Source organism: Monodelphis domestica, chromosome 1 (genome assembly GCF_027887165.1).
Source record: "Monodelphis domestica isolate mMonDom1 chromosome 1, mMonDom1.pri, whole genome shotgun sequence".
Lineage (NCBI taxonomy): Eukaryota > Metazoa > Chordata > Mammalia > Didelphimorphia > Didelphidae > Monodelphis > Monodelphis domestica.
The window spans coordinates 498,069,779-498,086,430 of NC_077227.1; positions in this window are offsets into that span (position 1 = coordinate 498,069,779).

The following is a 16,652-nucleotide window of genomic DNA, read 5'->3' on the forward strand; positions in this document are numbered from 1 at the left end:
CCTACATGGCTGAGATGCTAAATGACTTGCTCACATCAGATGCACATAGAACTATATTTCAGTGGTAGGACTTGAATATGGGTCTTATTGGTTCTCAACCAGATTTTTGACTAATGTAAAAGTTAAAATAGTCTCCAGTAATAAAAGTATTATATTTTATGAGGTTTATTAAAGAATATTAGAAATCAAGGATACAAATTAATCAACCACATGTCTAGGGCTGATTAGCCCATTCACATCTTACTCACTACATCTTGCCATTTCTGAGAAGAGGAAAAGAGAGCCCGAAGTAGGCATTACAGCCAGTTTAAACACAAATTGTGATCTTGCCCAGGTGGGGACTCAGGTGAGATTATAGGGAATTCTGGGAAGTACCAAGGACTTCTGGGGATTGAAGTCCTAGGTTCAAATCTCCATTTTACACTAACCAAAAACTTTATCAATGCAGAGAGAAACTTTCTCTGTAATGTATAGATCTAGAGATTTCCGTAAGAGCACTTAAAAACTTAAATTACTTCCCCTGGGTCACACAGCCTTTATGTTGCAGAGGTGGGACTTGAAGTTTGGCTTTCCTGGGTCTGAAGATGGCTTTCAATTCATCTCATCACAGTGAGCATTGTAGCTCAGAGTAGCTCTGTAGGAAAGATACACTGTAACTAGATGGTGGTGCATCTATCCTACTCTGTTCTACAGAGATGAATCCACTTTATGCTTTATGTATATATATATATATACATATATATATATATACACATATATATATATTATAACCAGTAAAATAAAACTATATGGTATGTAACTTACCTTACTCATGACTCTTTGTATTTTAGAAATTACCAAAATGGAAATTATGGTTCTCAAGATCTATTCCAGAAAAAGTTAAGCTCATGTAGATTATCTAAATTGGGAAGAGTTAAGAATATTCTAGTAATAGATAAAAAGTTTTTTCCAAGAAAGAACCTAGCTATGTTAGAGAGGCTCCTTATTCACTGTTTTACCACTTGGTAATGACTTTATTAATTACAATAGCCAATGAAACAAAAATAGTATAAAATGGCCTACAACCAAGCAAGAATTAGAAAGAGTCATAAAATGCAAAATAAATAATCTGGAATACATCAAATTAAAAAGTTTTTGTACAAACAAAACCAATGTAAGCAAATTCAGAAGGATAGCAACAAATTGGGAAACAATCTTCATAAAAAGCTCTGACAAAGGTTTAATTACTCAAATTTACAAAGAACTAAATCAGTTGTACAAAAAATCAAGCCATTCTTCAATTGATAAATGGGCAAGGGACATGAACAGGCAGTTCTCAGCCAAAGAAATCAAAACTATTAATAAGCACATGAAAAAATGCTCTACATCTCTTATAATCAGAGAGGTGCAAATCAAAACAACTCTGAGGTATCACCTCACACCTAGCAGATTGGCTAACATGACAACTATGGAAAGTAATGAAATCTGGAGGGGATGTGGCAAAGTGGGGACACTAATTCATTGCTGGTGGAGTTGTGAATTGATCCAGCCATTCTGGAGGGCAATTTGAAACTATGCCCAAAGGGTGATAAAAGACTGTCTGCCCTTTGATCCAGCTATAGCACTGCTGGGTTTGTACCCCAAAGAGATAATAAGGAAAAAGACTTGTACAAGAATATTCATACCTGCACTCTTTGTGGTGGCCAAAAATTGGAAAACAAGGGGATGCCCATCAATTGGGGAATGGCTGAACAAATTGTGGTATATGTTGGTGATGGAATACTATTGTGCTAAAAGGAATAATAAATTAGAGGAATTCCATGGAGACTGGAACAACCTCCAGGAAGTGATGCAGAGCGAAAGGAGCAGAACCAGGAAAACATTGTACACAGAGACTGATACATTGTGGTACAATCGAAGGTGATGGACTTCTCCATTAGTGGCAATGCAATGTCCCTGAACAATCTGCAGTGATCTAAAAAACACTATCCACAAGCAGAGGATAAACTGTGAAAAGCAACTCTTGACTACAGGGGTTGAGGGGATATGACTGAGGAGAGACTCTAAACGAACACTCTAATGCAAATACCAACAACAGGGAAATGGGTTCAAGTCAAGAATACATGTGATAACCAGTGGAATAGTGTGTCGGCTATGGGAGAGGGAAAGGTGGTGGGATGGGGGCGGAGAGGAAAAGAAAATGATCTTTGTTTCTAGTGAATAATGTTTGGAAATGACCAAATAAAATAATGTTTAAAATTAAAAAAATAATGGCCTACAGTTCTGGAGAGCTCCTTTCTGTATATGTAAAGAGAGTATCATAGAGGCAGAAAAAGAAATGAAGAATGCTAAACACAAACATAGTTATTAGACCATCTAAAATTTTAATTTAATTTTTTTTCTATTCTCAATTTGAGAATCATCTTCAGTCAACAAAGAGGCAACATACTAGAAGAATAATTGAATCACATCACTGTTGATATTTTCATTAAAAATAAAACCAGAATACAGGAGAAAGTCATAGCAGAGTGGACAGATGGCTCACAATTTCTCTTTGGAGAGGGTAATAAAGGAACTGATGGGGTTGATTTTATTGTTAATTCATAGGTAAAAGGGAAACTCATTTCATGGGACATTTGGTCATTTCAAATAACAGTGCTCAGGATAAGTATTTTCAAAAAAGCTCACCAGGAAGTAATTGTTATGAAATCACATGACCAAACAGATGTCAGAGAATTTGTTTTCCATGCACTCAAGTTAAGATGCATCAAATCTATAGTAATTAAAAGTAATTTTGCAATATAAAAATAAACCCTACAAATGAGCTAATAGTGTTTCTTTTTACATTCTTAAAAAAATTAAGTTGTATTTTCCTTCAATTGTGTATAAAAACACTTTAAAATATTTTAAAAGCATTTTAGGGACAGCCACATAGCTCAGTGGATTGAGAGCCAGGACCAGAGACAAGACATCCTGAGTTGAAATCTGGTCTCAGATACTTCCTAGCCATGTAACTCTAAGCAAGTCATTTAACTCCATCATCTAGGTCTTACTGCTACTCTTTCTTGGAACCAATACACAGTTTTGATTCTAACATGAAAGGTAAGGATTTAAAACAAAATAATTTTGAGGTTTGTATTCTCTCCCTACCTTATATATGGTGTTTTTTTTTTAAATATGACTTCTTTAGTGGAAGAAAACTCAAACAAAAAATAATTACGCTAGCCAGAAAATGTTTTATTTGTTCTGAATTCAGACTCCATCTGTTTGTTGTCTTTAAGTAGATGGGTTTTTTATCATAAGTGTTTTGGGATTGTTTTGGATCATTGTATTTCTGAAAATAACTAAATTATTCAAAGATGTACATTATATTGTATTGTATTGTATGTATTATGTGTACAATATTCTTCTGGTTCTGCTTACTTCACTCTGCTTTAGTTCATATAAGTCTTTCCAGGTTTTTCTGAGCTCCTCTTGCTTATCATTTTTTGCAACACAATAGTATTCCATTACAATCTTGTACTATAACTTACTTCTCAGTACTTCCCAAATTGAGTATTATCTCTTCATATTTTAATTCTTTGCCAACACAAAAAAGAACTGCTTTAAATATTTTGTACATATAGGTCCTTTTTCCCACATTTTTGTCTCTTTGGGATACTAACCTAGTAGTGTCATTGTGGGTCAAAAGGTATGTATTGTTTCACAGCCCTTTGGGCATATGTCCAAATCATTCTCCTCAATGATTGAATCAGTTCACAACTCCCACACAATGCCTTCATGTCTCTGATTTCCCATTTTCTCTCCAAGTTTTTTCCTTTTCCTTTTCTGTCATAATAGCCAGTCTGATAGGTGTCAAGTGGTGCCTCAGAGTTGTTTTAATTTGTATTTCTCTAATTAATAGTGATTTGGAGCACTTTTGCATGACCATGGAGAGCTTTAATAACTTTGTCTAAGAATAGCCTGTTCATATCCTTTGATCTTTTATCATTTTTATGCAAATAATTATTAAATATTGGCATTAACCAATTATAAATTATCACTACTAGTGATGGGAAAATTTGTTTACTGATAGGGTAAACTCAATAGGAAATCAATTTGGTGAAAATTTAAGTCCTCAAATAGTCTAGAAGTAAATAAATAAAGGAATAATAATATCTTTTGTCTTTTAACAAGACTGGGGGAAAGTGTGTGCCCTAAATACAATAAAAATACTGAAAGAGAAATACTGGCATTAAAGAATTAGAAGAAATGTCTTTTTTTGAAGGGGTGATTAAAATGATTCCATTAAATCACACTATCTTTGGGTAGGTAGGACACTATCAAATCAAGATAAGTCAAAGCATAAAGCACTACTTAAGTGCTTATGCTAGGCTATATTCAAAGTATTAAGAATTCATACCGTCAAAAAGACAGAAAGCCCCTCATCTCCAGGAACTTATTTTCTAATAAAGGAAGACAACATAATAGGAAGCAGAAAAGCTAGGGGTATAGGGAATGGTGGGGAGGGGGAGAAAGCTATCCATATTTAGTCCTAGGGGAGAAAGAAAGCTTCAATCAGGAGCAGATCTCAAACTATAATAAAGATTGAGATGATTATTCTGGGCACAATAGAGGCTCTAGGAATAAGGGTGGAATGATTTTATAGGGTGAGATATTTACTGGATCATTGCAGAGAAAGAAATCTGGAGGGTCTTGAGTAGAGTCCAGAACAGATGAAAGAAGAGAACATCCAGTAGCATTATGGCAGTCATCTGTGAGGTCCTTTTACTTTCCTTTATTCAGGTATGATTGAGGAGAGACAAGGGCCTTAAAATACATTTGTTCTACATAGGCCTGGATATAATAGGAGACCACTATTTGGGACCAAGGATTGTTTTTCAGAGGACAGTATCTTGCCCCAAGGTTGAAGGCATGTGAGTTTTCAGAGGTAATCTTTATAAATATATGAAGTACTGGATATCACATATTTACATTTCTAAGAAGGAGAAAACACACAAAAAAAATAAATACACAATGTTATAAGGAGTTTTATTAATTTCACTCTGTCTCATTTTATTAGGAGTAATTAAGCATGAGACCCAATTAGGAGCATTCAGAGAAATTAGGAATTCAGTAGCTAAAGACTGTCATATTACCTTTAAGATCCTGGTAGAATCTTGGACAGAGTTCCTGGCAGGTAATGCTGAGGAGCTTGGAGTCTATTGGTTTTCCTACTAGCAGTCACTCCTGGTGGTGTGAATGCCCTGGGAGGAGGCTAGCAGATCTGCTCCTTGAAAACTGTGGAAAACCAAGTAGCAGTTGGAAGAAGACTTTTTTTTTCCCCCTCAGAGTGGTGGTAGGTAGAGGCCCAGGCCTCTATTTGAAGCCTGTCAGAAACTGACAGTTGGCAGAGTGAGATAACTATCAAACTTATTCAAAGCTGAATAGAGATATAGAGACAGTACACTTTATTATAACTAAGAGGATTAGTAAATAGAATAGTGTACTTTGAATAGATCTGCAAATTAGATAGAATAGTTATGGAGTGATAAGGAAGCTGGGGGAGGGAAGTGGGGAGGGCACCCAAGCAGTAAGAAAGTTCTCCAAACTAGGGGGAGTGAGTAAAGTTTAGATCCCCTTTTAAATTTAGAGAACTAACCCTCCATCCTTTGTTTATCTATCCTTTCCTAGCTAAAACCCTTTTCAACAATTACTAAATAGGTGTTTTTTGTACAATTTATCTTTTATGCAAATTTCACTCAACCATATCTGACTAGACCCAAAACAGTTACATTAAGCTTCATTAGCCACAAGCTATTAGGCAACTGTCTGATAAATAACAATTGAAGAAAGATATCATATCCCAATTTCCACCCAACAGTTAAGAGCAGAATTTGTATGTTAGAGGGAGTTACTTAACACCACTCTGTCACACTGTCTCTTTAAGAGCAGATTTTATAAGGGCAGGTTTCAGTTAGCAAAGATACTCCATTTCTCTAACTTCATAGGGAGCAGGAGTTCTGAGGTTCTGGGTTGTTCTCTCACACTGAAGAAGATCTGACAGATTACTGTTGAGAGACAGAATTCAGATATGGATTGAGAAGATATTTATCTCTGAAGGTTTTTTTTTTTTTTCTCTTCAGTACTTTGAGGGAGAAATGTCTGACTCTCAGGTCTTTTCTCCACAGTACTTTGAGGGGAGCTGGAGAACTGACAGGCAATTCTGACAGTTTTAGATACTAGGTTAAGGAGATTGGAGGAGATAAAGACTTGTTTTATTAGTTAGGTAAAATAGATAGTGAATTTAATCATAGTTAGACCGAGGAGATGAGGTAGGCCTGCTTTGTCAGGCAAGATCCTTAAAATTAGGGTTTATTGGAGACTTTAGTAGAGGGTTTATATTTTTAGATATAGCAAAAGAATTATAAGATATACTCTCCTATTTCCTACCTCATATTTCCTATCCCAACTCTCCTCCAAATAAATAAGTGTTCATGGTGTACCAAACTGCACTCCACAACTTTTATCAAACTCCCACAAATATCTTTTACACATAACAACAAAGAAAAATGATTATTGGATGAAATGTCCAAATGCAATAAAAAAGAAGTGGAATAGAAAACACATGGGAGAACCAATTAGCCATTATGTGAAAGAGAATAATAAATAAGAGAAATATCATGCCTTTTTGGGATGCAACTAATGTAATCTCCTGCTATAAATGTTATTTCTTAAAAACATAAATTAACAAAACAGAGGAAAAGAGAATGAATTAGTTTATTAAGCAATAAAAACCCCTATAGAATTAATAAATTGATAAGCTAAAAGAACCATACTGGAAGAAATCTTGAAAATAAAAGGAGAAATAGATACCAATGGAAAAATAAAAATTGTAGATGAAAACAAATACCTGGTTCACTGAAAATGCTAATTTTCATTTTTACGTTCATTTTTAGACAACCTGAACTTGGATTGAGAGGAAGAGACAAAGACAGAGACACAGAGAGAGACAGAGAAACAGAGACAGAGAGAAGGGAGGGAAGAAGAGAGTGGGCAGCGGGAGGAAGTTAATATTTGTTAAGGAACATATTGAATTCATGAAGAAATGAATGGAAACTATCACGTATGATCACATCTTTGAAGAATTATTATTTAACAATGAAATATGTGTTTATTTATATATACATATATGATTCAAACAATATGAAATATACTAAACAAAGGAATCTCAGACAATGAAATTTAATCAAGTATAAAGGTAGAAAGAAAGAAACTAAATATATCATCCAGACAGAGTTGTAGGTGAATGCTAAAAAATTATTAAAGAACAATTAATAACTATTATATACAAACTATCTTCAGTAATTAAAAAAGGAAAAGCTTTGCCATACTCCTTTTATGAGACAAATACCTAACCCAGGAAGGCACAAAATAGAGAATGAGAAGATTGGTTAAAATTTTTAAATAATATTCTAGGGAAAACCACAAACATATTTAAAAGACTATTGACTCAGGTGAAGTAGAATATATTCAAGTACTACAAGGATAGTCAAACTTTAGGAAGTTGATTAACATAATCACATTAAAAACAAATAAACTCAAACCACATGGTTATCTCAATAGATGCAGAAAAATCCTTTGACAAGATGTAGTCTCCATTTGTGCTAATTAGTTATAACATTGTTAGGCATTAAGTTGCATTTTTCAATACGATAAAAATGCATACCTAAAACACTAAGCTTACATTATTGGCAATGCAAAAGCATAACAATTCTCAATATATAAAAGTTTGACAGTGAATTCATGTAGTTTTTTACATAAATATATGACTAAGAGCCATTCACACTAGATAAGAATAAATAGGAATGGTCATTAAATGAAGTGTAAAGCATTAACAATAATATAAAATATTACACAAAATCATTAGTGATGAGAAAAATACACATCACATGAACCCTGAGATTTTATCTCAGCTGTCTCCTGGAAAAGATGAAAAAAGAAATAGACACACTTGAAGATGTTGCCGGAGACAGGAAACTTCAAGTACTATTGATGGTATCCTTAAATAGCCTAATGATTGTTGGAAACGATTTGAAACTATATAAAAAGTTATTAAAAAGTCCATACCTTTTGATAAAGATTCCTCATAGATATATTTTTCAAGAAGGTAACAGACAGAGAGGTGTATATTTTAATATTTTATATATAATAATTTTATCATTACAATGACTTGCCAAAACATCTCTCCTACCATTTTACCAATGTAGATTGATACCTGCTGTTCCATTTATATTCTTAGATGATTGTTTGAGGCAAGAAGAGATTACACATATTACTGAGATTCACACAACCAATAATACATAAGTGGTAGGAATGATTTCAGATTTTCCTAAATCTGAAAACAGCACTCTATCAATTTATACCATGCTACCTCTTAGAACCTATATTCATAAAAGTATGTTTTGTGGTAGCAAAGAACTAGAAACAAAGTGGGTGCCTATTTATTCTAGAAATAGAAAACAAATTGTGGTATATCAAGGAAATGGAATATTGTTCCACCAAGAAAAAGGAAAAATTAAAGAAACAAAAATAATTATATATCATCTTCACTGTTCATGGATTTCATATTTGTGATTATATCTACTCACTAAATGTTATTTGTGACCTCAAAATCAATATTTGTAGTACTTTCATAGCCAATTACAGGTACCTGCAGATCGGCAAAATATTTGAGTTTCCCACCCAATTTACAGAATCCCAGCTGAGCTCAAATAAGGGAATGCTCTGCCTTCCTATATCACTTCTCATACTATAAATAATCACACTTTTGACAATGTATTTAGGGGCATTTTTTGAATATTTTTTGGTGGTGGTTTCATTGTGTAAAATAGGCCAAAGGTAATGGTAAAGATATTTCTGATCATCCTCAGGTCAAGACAGCTATGATATACCTTATGAAGAAAATACTTGGATTAAATAAGGTTCTTTTAGGTATGAGCTATGTTGCTTTTGGCTATGGATTCACTGTTAATATTTCAACAAACAGAACAGAACAGTTATAGCACATTGCAAAGATCATCTGCAAATGAACTGATACAGAGTAATGTGTGAAGAACCAGGAAAACATTATGCATCATAATGCAAAAATGTAACTAGATAGAACAATTTGAGGAAGCTAAGAGGTTCAGTGGATAGAGAGCCAGGCCTGGAGATGAGAAGTCCTGGGTTCAAATTTGGCCATATGCACTTTCTAGCTATGTGACTGTAGGCAAGTCATTTAATCCCAATTGCCTAATTCTTACTTCTCTTCTGCCTTGGAACAGATACTTAGTATAGATTGTAAGATATAAGATAAGGGTTAAAAGAAAAGAAAGGACAATAAAGTTACATTGTATGTTGAGTAATTATCAAATTTGATATTTGGGAAGAATTAAAAAATGTTCCTCACTGAAAAGGTAAGACAGTTTGTAAGACAATGTGCTTCTAAAGTCAGGAAGAAATGAGTTCAAGTCTGACATCACATACCCAAAAGCTATGTGGTTCAGAACAGTTCACTTAACCTTTGTTTGCCTTGATTTCCTCATCTGTATTGTTATCTATTGTAAAAAGAGCATCTATCTCCCAGGATTATTATGAAAAATAATAAGGAGAACTGTAAAATGAACATAGCAATGGATTGATTATGGGTTATAAACTGATTTTAATACTCTGCTTTCTGTGCTTACAAAGTATTTCAGTTTATACCAGTGAAATGAAGCTCCTAAATGAACTTCTTTTCAGGGCCAGGTGAAAGGATGCTAAAGAGACTCTGGTTATAATACAGATAGATAGATAGATAGATAGATAGATAGATAGATAGATAGATAGATAGATAGATAGATAGATAGATAGATAGATAGAAATATAGAAATATAGATAGATAGATAGATAGATAGATAGATAGATAGATAGATAGATAGATAGATAGATAGATAATAGGTTTTCTAACTCTAAGGGATTCTAACTCCACCCAAATAAAACTTCCTGGTTTAGCAAGGAACTGCTTCTCCTGTGTTCACAGACTACATTTATCCTTCCTAATCTGACTAACCCAAATTTTTACTATTCTAAATAAACTGACACTACTATCCTTAAAATTCTCAACTTTTTCTCCAATTTATAAAAATAACAAGGGCTAGCTGGCTGAGTCTCATAAAGAACCAAGTTAAGACTCAGAGAGAGAGAGAGAGAGAGAGAGAGAGAGAGAGAGAGGGTAACTCCTCACCACCTCCCAGAGAGGTATTACAAGGTCTCTCAGAGTAAGTGCCACACCCAGAAAGTGTAGCTGTCACAGAAAAATGATTAAACTGTCAACATTTGAAATTGAAACTTTGTCTTAGATCTGCTTCAAACTGCAATTCTTTCTCAAGCCAGCTTCTCTACTTATCTCTCATCTAATATAACAAGACTTTATTTCTAATATCATCCTTATAGGATCAAATGAGTTAATAAGTTAATAAATGTAAAGAATTTAGCCTGGCTAAATGTAAGTATTATATGAATGTTAGATATTATTAGCTAATATAGTGGAGGACAATGGGTATAGAGGGGTTCATATTCCATTGAACAAAGTTTATGCATTCATTGATTTTATTAAATTTAAAAATTCTTTTCATGATGGAAGGCTTGCCAGGTATATACATATGGGTTGTATTTTGTTGTTTTGCTTTGTTTGTAGGGGGTAAATTTGGAAATTAATGTAATAAAAAAGAAAAACACATCAGTTAAAACATTTAAAATGTGAGCTAAAAATGGAGTAGATAAATAGGTGGAAAATTTCTAAAAACAACTTATGAGATATTTAAAAATTTAAAAAATAATATATTTTGATAATTAATATCTTTAGTGCAAGAATTATAATGATAATGAAAAATATTTTGGAAAATATGAATAAATAATAAAAAAGGCCAAAGATTGTGGAATATATGGAATGCTCCCATCAGTATAGTGTGAATTGTTCCTCTGGAAAAAAAAAGCAGAAAAATCCATTATATCATAATTGGAAGGGATCTTAGATGTCATCTATTGCTTTTATAAGAAAATTGAGGAACAGAGAAGTGTGGTGATTTGTCCAAAGTGAAACAGGTATAAGTGATGAGACAGAATATAAATTCATCCTCAATTTCCAACTTCAGGCTAGTTTCCACTGTACCATACTATTTATTATAGTAAACTCTAAATAACTTCAATAAAAATATAGTTTATCAAGGAAGTTGAGGATTAGAGTCAAGTTGGCAGCCTAGAAGAAGCAGAAGTTCAGACCTCTGAATACCCTTCCTTACTGATCACAAACTGAATGCTCCTAAGAGACTGAAAATAAAACCTAATAACAAGATAGAGCCAAGAAAAGCTCCTGCTGGACTCAAATCAAAAGGTACACTCCTCCACCCCCAAAGCCAGAATCTGAGAACACTCAAGTTTAAGGGGAAGGCAGAAGGAAGGTACCAGGACCCCTCCCCCCCACCTAGAGCTTTAAATCCCCAGCTGGAGCAGGAACCTTGGGGCAGGCAAAGGCACTGGTCTGGAAAGTGTACAATTCAGGCAGGACTGGGCCAAGTTCAGAGTGTCGAACACAGATGGCGGGGAAGGAACTAGAGAGGGAGAATAGAGTTGGTAGTCTGGTCAAAGCCGTGGAGATTTTCCATATTGCTCCAGCCTTCCAGGAGGTTTTGGCCTCAGAGCACATCCAGCCCAACCCAGCTGAACTTAATTCCATCAAAAGTCTTCAGAACTCAGGGAAGTCCAGACTCCAACACCCCTCCCTCAGGGACTGCTGGACTTTAATCCAATCAAAAGCCTCTAGAGGACAGGGAAGTTCAAACTCAAACAACCGTGTGCCACAGACTGCACTGAGATGTCCTCTGTCAAAGCTACAAGAGGAGAGACTGACAGAAGTCTCCAAAACCAAAAAAAAAAATGAGAGAAACAAGAGCACAGACAAATACAGGGAGAAAGAAGGGGTAAATATGAGCAAACAACAGAAAAAGAAGAAATTACAATAGAGAGCTTCTATTCAGAAAACAGAACAGAGGGGGAGGGGTCTGCAAATGATTAATCAGAAATCCCAGCGAATTGGATACAGGCTTTGGAAGAATTCAAAATGCAATTCAAAACACAATGAAGAAAGGCTGAAGACAATTGGCAAAAGAACTTAAAAACTAAGATAAGTCATTTGGAAACAGAGGCACTTGAACAAAAATGAGAAAACAGTGACTTGAAAACCAAAACCAAGCAGGCGGAAAATTAGGCAAAGGAGATGAAAGATAAGGTAAAGATGATGAAAGATGACCTCCAAAGAAAATCAGACCAGAAGGAGAAGGATGACCAAAAATCCAGGGATGAAATCCAGTCTTTAAGAACCAGAATACAACAACTAGAATTAAGTGATATTGCAAGGCAGCAGGACACTATAAAACAAAACCAAAAGAATGAAAAAATTGAGGAAAACATAAAGCATCTCTTTCACAAAACAGAGAATTTAGAAAATTGTTCAAGGAGAGACAATTTAAGAATAATTGGTCTACCAGAAGAACGTGACAGAAGAAAAAGCCTGAACATAATACTACAGGAAATTATTCAGGAAAACTGTCCCGATATCCTAGAACAAGAGGGGAAAGTGGTGATTGAAAGAATCCACAGATAACCTCTCGTACTTAATCCCAAACTGACAACACCCAGGAATATTATAGCCAAATTCAAGAACTATCAGACCAAAGAAAAAATACAACAAGCTGCAAAGAAGTCATTCAGATACCATGGAAACACAGTGCGGAAAACGCAGGATCTGGCTGCATCCACACTGAAGAACCAAAAGGCATGGAATATGATATTCCAGAAAGCAAGGAAATTAGGTCTACAACCAAGAATCAACCACCCAGCAAAACTGACTATATTCTTATAGGAGAAAGTATGGTCATTCAACAAAATAGAAGAATTCCAAGAATTTGTAAAGAAAAGACCAGACCTGAACAGAAAATTCAATGCCCAAGCACAAAACTCGAGTATCAACAAAAGGTAAATTAAAAAAGAGGGAAAAAATAAAAACAAAACAAAACAAATGAACAAAACACCCCCTTTTTTAAAAAAGACTCAATAAGTTAAAATTTTATTTATCCCTATAAGAAAAGAGGTAATTGATAACTCTTAAAAATTGTTGTTATCACCTAGGTAGCTAGAAGAATTAAACTTAGAGGGAACAGTGACAAACTGTACAGGATGAAAGGACAAAACATAAATAGGTATATAGATATATGCTAATGGCATAAAAACATATACATGTGTGTATAGATATATATATATATATACAACTAGAGTTAAAAAAGATGTTAATACTAAATTAAATGAGAAAAGAAACTAATGGGGGTAAATTTATATGTCACAAAGAAGCTCATGGATGGAGGGTGGAGAACATCAATACAGTGGAAGGGTAAAGAGGTTGGAGATAGGAAATACTCAACTCTTATGTGCATTGAAATTGACCCAAAGTGGGAAGAAAAATACAATACATTGAGGCAGAGAATAGATTTGCACCCTAAAGAGTAGAAGGTTAACAAATAGACTGGTGGGGAGGGAAGCAATACAAGGAAGGGAATGGGTGAGAGTTAGTTTTAGAAATACTATAGGGAAAATAAGGGGGAGGGGTAGAAAGGGAAGTAAAATCAGGGTGGGAACTAGGGGTACTGATTATAAACAAACATTGGTGTAGAAGAAAATAGTGAAAGAAGAAAAGGCAGGACAAGGAATAGAAATCAAAATACTGGGAAATACACAGATAGTAATCATAACTCTGAATGTGAATGGAATGAACTCACCCATAAAACGCAAGCGAAAAGCAGAGTGGATTAGAATCCAAAACCCTAACATATGCTGTCTGCATGAAACACACAGGAGGAAGGTAGATACACATAGGGTGAAAGTAAGAGGATGGAGTCAAATCTATTGGGCATCAACTGATAAAATGAAGGCAGGAACCATAATCGTGATATCTGACAAAACCAAAGTAAAAATAAATCTAGTGAAAAAAGATAGGAAAGGTAATTACATCCTAATAAAAGGCAGTATAGACAGTGAGGAAATATCAGTACTAAACATGTATGAACCAAATGGCCTAACATCCAAATTTCTAAAGGAGAAACTAATGGAGCTCAAAGATGAAATAGATAGAAAAACTATACTAGTGGGAGACCTGAAACTTCCTCTATAAAAACTAGATGAATCAAACCAAAAAATAAATAAGAAAGAGGTAAGAGAAGTGAATGAAATCTTAAAAAATTACAGTTAGTAGATATGTGGAGAAAAATAAATAGGGACAAAAAGGAATACACCTTCTTTTCAGCAGCACATGGTATATTCACAAAAATTGACCATTGCAAACAAGTTCAAAGGAGCAGAAATAATAAATTCAACCTACTCAGATCACAATGCAATAAAAATAATAATTAGTAAGGGTACATGGAGAGGTAAATAAAAATTAATTGGAAATTAAACAATACAATTCTCCAAAACCAGTTAGATAAAGAACAAATCATAGAAACAATTAATAAATTCATTGAAGAAAATGACGATGATGAGACATCCTTTCAAAATCTATGGGATGCAACCCAAGCAGTACTCAGGGGGAAATTTATATCCTTGAGTTCATATATTATCAAATTAAGAAGGGCGAGGTCAATGAATTGAGTGTTCAAATTAAAAAACTAGAAAGTGAACAAATTAAAAATCCTCAGATGAAGACTAAATTAGAGATCCTAAAAATCAAAGGAGAAATTAATAAAATTGGAAGTCAAAAAACTATTGATCTATTAAATAACAAAAGAACCTGGTATTTTGAAATAACAAATAAAACAGACAAAGTACTGGTCAGTCTAATTAAGAAAAGAAAAGAAGAAAACCAAACTGACAGTGTCCAAGATGAAAGGGGAGACCTCACCTCTAATGAAGAGGAAATTAAGGCAATCATTAAAGACTATTATGCCCAATTTATGGCAAAAACATGGCAATTTAGGTAATATGGATGAATACTTACAAAAATATAAACTGCCTAGTGTAAACCTTAAAATTCCTTAGACTTATAAATGTTGGAAATTTCACCATTGGGAAATTTCATACTTGGAAAATTTCTTACTGATAGTCTATTGGAATGTGAACCCCATTGGCATGGGAGGTTCCTCCTCCTCCCTTCTTAAGATTACTTTAGGACAGAAACCTTTTGCTGAACAATGGAAAGGACTTTGACCTATGCTTAAGCATAGAACAGGAATTTCTTTGAGTAATGATTGATTTTAGAATTGATACAATGGAGATACTTGGAATCAATCTCTACCCTACTCAGTCCTAACAGGATTGAGGAAGGGCTGCAGCATAGATCAAAATTTAATTATTCCAATCTCTACCCTACTCAGGTTAACAGGATTTAGGAAGGGCTGTAGCAAAGGATCAAAGATTTAATTATTTGAAAATATGACCTTCAACAGACATGTGCAAAGCCAGAGACCTCTGGGTGGTCTTGGGTTAAGCTAGAGCCTCCATTGGCACAGGGAAATTGATGGACAGTGATTGGTAGATGTGAGAACTGAGGGGAGGGAACTTGGATGGTTTCCTTAAAGAGAGAAGGGTCTGAAGACTCGGGTGTGGTGGTTGAGGAGTTTGCTTAGTGGTTGGAGTGTGCTCTGAGAAGCTTGCTCTGAAGGAAGCTGAAGATGGGGGCCTCTGAGACTGTTTCTCCATTTTGGTCACGTGAGTAATAGGGACTGATCTCTTTTCTTTGCCCCAGCTATCTAAGGGCTTGGGCCTTTTGGCCCAGCCTAAACATAAGGGGTATTTAAGCCCTATTTCCTTCTCTCCCCTTTCTCTCTCCCTCTCTCTCTCTATCTCTAATTCCTTTCTTCCTCCTGTTTGTAATTAAACTCCATAAAAGGATTGACTGCTGACTTGAGTTTTCATTTAGGAATTACATAGCTGAATTCCTTGGCGACCTTAAATTAATATATATCAGTCTTTTAAAGTGATTTCCTTGTCACACTAGACTAGCAGAGGAAGAAATAAATTACCTAAACCACCCCATATCAGAAAAAGAAATTGAACAAGCCATCAAAGAACTCCCTAAGAAAAAATGTCCAGTTCCAGATGGATACACAAATGAATTCTATCAAACTTTCAAAGAACAAATAATCCCAATATTATACAAACTATCTGACAGAATAAGCAAAGAAGGAGTTCTACCAAATTCATTTCATGACACAAACATGGTACTGATGCCAAAGACAGGCAGGTCAAAAACAGAAAAAAAAATGTAGTCCAATCTCCTTAATGAACATAGATTCAAAAATCTTAAATTAGCAAAAAGACTCCAGCAAGTCATCACAAGGGTTATTCACTATGACCAGATAGGATTCCTACCAGGATGGCAAGGATGATTCAATATTAAGAAAACCATCCGCATAATTGACCATGTTCTAAATGAACATCCTAGTGCAAACAACATGGAAATAGGTTCTGATTAAATATATAAGTAATACCCATTGAAATTGTGCTGTGGGGAGGGTAGGTAGAGAGGAGGGAGGGAAATAATGAGATTATTGTAACCAAGGATAATGTTTTAAATTGAATATCTTCTCTTTGACCCAACCACACCACTGATGGGTTTGTACCCC